The following is a 4,606-nucleotide window of genomic DNA, read 5'->3' as shown; positions in this document are numbered from 1 at the left end:
AATTATTTCCGCAGTTTTATTTTATATAATCTGTGGTACCATGTGGTATCTCACAGGGCAGAGTTTCGAATTATGTCCTGTCCCGGTTATTATAGATATCCCTTCGGGGTGTGGTTGAATTTCAAACTCATTGTAAGAAAATGTACGTTATACTTATTATAGGTACTTTGTTATTAAGTTAAGTTACATATTCACCCCTATTGCCAATCTTCATTTCACGTGAAATATTTCACTTTTTTCGTTCACTAAATTTTTTGTCGTGAAAAAAAATCACCACTTGTGAAATTTGTTGCTGGAATTTCGAAAACATTGAACAGCTGTTCTATACAAAATCAACTATTGTGAATGAATTGTTTGCAACAAGTTCAGGATAGCAGTTTTCTCTTCAAGGGAAATGCAAATTTCAAGCGAACTAAATATTCACTTCTATTGGCGATAGGGGCGATTGTTGCCGAAAAATTGATAATTTTAAATGTAGCTTCGGTCTTTTCTTAGAATTATTTGTGCTGTAGTCGAACCAGAGAGGCACGATAGCAATTTTCTCTTCGAGGGAAATGCAATTTGGCGACAGGGGCGATTGTTGCCGAAAAATTTATAAATTTAACTGTAGCTTGGGTCTTTTCTTAGAATGATTTGAGCTGTGGTCGAACCAGAGAGGCATATGATCTAATATGTCGGAAATCGATGGCCTACAGGACATAATTTCGAACATTGTTTTGTACCGGGTTTTAGAAAGGTCCAATCGGGGTACATGATAATAGTATAGACTCTCATATTCCTAGAGTAAATGTGTCGGATGTTTTTCTTTATGAATTTGTCGTATAAATGAAAAGTTTTCGTGATTGAATGGTGATGGATGTAAGTTCATAATAGACTTATTACAGTTTGTTTTCTATGAATGAGACTGTGTCTTGGACTACCAATGAAATCTGTAGATGATGTTGCCGCTTATACAGAGACCATCCAATCTGTATGGTTGTAAACGGAATGACAGATTTTCCATCTCTGAAGTTAAGTAACGGGCCAGCAATGGTCAGAGATTATATAGCTCGAGTTCCATGATAATATATAATGGTTGTAAAAGTATCACAGTGAAATAAGGTCATAATGATAGGTAAACGAATGTTTAACCTGAAACCCAAAATATACATTTGTAAAAGATTGAGCTACTCTGAATTCTATTGAAGAAACACATTTCACGCCATATTCGTGACGTTAGTACAGAGTGACATCAGTATTATTTATTATAGTTTACGGTTCTATCTATCGGTTTCACAAACCTGTATTATATCTCTTCGTAAATCTGCTTAAATCAATGACTTTGAAAAGTATGCTTCAGTTTAGATTTAAATTTTTAGTTATTTAAAATTTTAAGTCAAGATATCAAATAAGGAAAGATATATAGCAGACGTTAAACCTTTATTTTAATGTCGACAGATAGGTCTTTCAAATGTCATAACAAATTTTATAAATATAGTTGTTACAACCTTTTAAACATTGCTAAAAACTGAGCTTTTCACAGTTGAATAAGTACTAAGTCTTGAATCAGAATTGCTTAATCCTTTAGAAAATTATATTTTGATCTGTGGGTTTCTTTTGTTGGCCTGTGTTACTATTGTTTTAAAATCAAAATAAGACTTTAAAAAGATAACAAATATGTTACTGCAGTTTTTGAAAATAAAATGAACCAATATTTTTAATATCCACTTTGCCATCCCTGTTTTGTAACTTTTGGTCTTAAGCCTAAAAAGCCTATTGTATATAATGGTTTTTCATTAGGAAATGATTCATTTAACATACTTTTTTTGAAATGCGATTAAAATTTTATAAATCACTAAAACTTCATAATTTAAAAAAAATAGTTTGTTTATTATTCTTATGACGACTTAAGAACTAAAAATCTGTAAATTTTTCAACATAATAAACATATAAATAATTCATTAATATTTTTTGAATAATTATACAGAAAAAAACGTTATAACTTCACATGTAAACATATTTATTTATATTTTTTTGTTTTTGGCAATTTAAAGCTTTAAATGTCATAAATATAAAATAAACCTCAATATTAACAAAATTAAAATTCAGGTTTCGTTTTTGGCAAAGTTGTTTTGATTATTATTTTTTACCAATATCTCTTTTCTTCACCTTAAAAAAAACAACGTGCAAATTATAAACAATATATATTGACAAAAAAAGCGGTTACTTTTGTTTAAAATTTGGTTTTCTTTGCTTCAATAACAAAGTGAACTTCAAAATTGTATACATTTGAATTTTATTTGAATGTCATGAAATTTAATAGTTTCAAGTTAAGTACTTGTAGAGAAATCATAAAAATTCGAATTGAATTAAATTTTAATAAATTATTCCCAAGTCTGGCTTAAAACAATCGTAACGTTTTAATTCCCACCAACTGTTGTTGTTTGAGGAAAAAATATACAAAAAGATTATTTCATTTCAAACATCAAATGTTTCAATGTGAATGTATGTTTGTATATATTGAACATGTGACAAACGCGTGCTCACTTTTTTGAGGAAAGGCTTTAAAGATACGCTCGTTAAAAAAATGTTGGTAAAAAACATATTAATTAATTTTTAAATTTGCTTTTAAAACATGATTGTTTATGTATTGTCTGACATATTTTGTTAAAATACCGTTAAAATTTATTGTTTTACATATACGGAAATAATGTTTTGTAATAAATTTTATCAATTATTTTTATACCCTACATCACTTTAGTTGGGTTGTGCTGATGTTTGTAACGCACAATTATATTGGTCGTATACCCACCTTAAAGTATATCAATCGGCTCAGAATCATTTTCGGAGTCGATTTAGCTATTTCCGTCCGTCCATGTAAACCTTTTAATCAAACTACAGGTCGCAATTTTTAAGACTTTTTTCGACTATTTTCGACTTTTTCTGATTTTTTTCGACTTCTTTCAACTTTTTCCGACTTTTCGACTTTTTTTGACTTTTTCCGACTTTTCGACTTTTCGACTTTTCGACTATTTTCGACTTTTTCCGACTTTCGACTATATTCGACTTTTTCCGACTTTTCGACTTTTTTCGACTTATTCCGATTTTTTTCGACTTCTTTCGATTTTTTCCGACTTTGGTCGACTTTTTCCGACTTTTCGACTTTTTCCCAATTTTCGACTATTTCCGACTTTTCGACTTTTTTGATTTTTCGACTTTTTTCGACTCTTTCCGACTTTTTTCGACATTTCGACTTTTATTTACAAAGTCGACTTTTCGACTTTTTTCATAGACGATAGTCGAGTTATCGACTTTTTTAGAACAAAATAGTCGACTTCGACTTTTTTCGACAAAAAGTTTCGACAAATGTTCGATTATTCGAAAGTCGATATATAGAACCCTACTTATTTGGTTCACTTTACCAAAGTGTAGTACTATACATCTCTGTTATTTCAAACAACAGTGTGTGGTTGGTTTACATTATGATTGAAAAAGCCAATGTAACGTTCATGCTTACAAGTTTTGTTAATTGTTTTTGTTGTTACTTTGCTGTGTACTTGTTATAATGTTATTTTGCACACATTTCTTATTAAACTGGTTTTTTATCTTTTGCTGTTTGGGTTTTTGTTTTTTTTTTTTTCTCTCTTCATATACTTGTAATCAATGTGGCTTTTATTTTCATTTCTGTTGACATTTTAAAGTTCAAGAACCGACTAAAGCAAACTACAACAATCGGGTCTGTTGCTGTGCAGTTTTGTTGTCGGCGGATAACAAAAAAAAAATAAATGTGCTTTTTCCAATACATGTTGTTTGTATTTGTTGTTAGATTATGTTGACTAACTGACTGAATGACTTACTAAAACTTAGGAGTTTGAGTTTAACTCAACTAGTTGATCTTCTATGAATACCCAGCAAAAAATAGATGACGAAGAAGTTTGTTTCACTTAAACGAACTTCTGTGAATTGATTTAAGTGATTAATCAATATGTATTGCTGTACCCTTCACCTCCCTCCCGGGGCATGTTTCCTTGATCCCATCTTGGTGTATTGCAATCGGGGAGTATAGAGATACTACCAGTATCTTTAGCCTGCTGGGACTATAAACTGATGATGTCACTTCACTCCTCGGTTTGTCCTTGGTATGGTTTGACATGGAGTCTAACCAGAGAACCACACACGTAGAACTATGTCCTGGCTGGTCAGTGGGTTGAGGTTCCTTCAGGATCCACATAGTGGCTGTGGCTTAAACCCAAATTCGTGTAAAAGTACCACCGTTAAATAGGGCTACGCGTCAGGTACACACGTAAAGCACTTCGACTTCATGTACCCTTTACCTCCCCCGACCCCTTACAGATAGAGGAGTCGATTTAGCCATGTACGTCTATCTGTTCTATAAAATATGAATTGGGATTGATTTTTATGTTTACATATATATGTATGTATATACAAGTCATTCCCAGCAGTTCGACAAAGAGTCAATGAAAAAGACAGTAATTTTCACTAATAGTTAACCACCTGGATGATCGTAATACGTATGCTCTGGGTCATTCGTCGCGAATGTACCCTTTGTAATCGAGAATGAAGACAGTCGTCACTTTAGTGTCCTCTTTGCAAGCGGGAGCGGAGA

The sequence above is a fragment of the Lucilia cuprina genome, chromosome 3 (assembly GCF_022045245.1).
Source record: "Lucilia cuprina isolate Lc7/37 chromosome 3, ASM2204524v1, whole genome shotgun sequence".
NCBI classification, from domain to species: domain Eukaryota; kingdom Metazoa; phylum Arthropoda; class Insecta; order Diptera; family Calliphoridae; genus Lucilia; species Lucilia cuprina.
Note: the sequence above shows the minus strand (reverse complement) of the source record.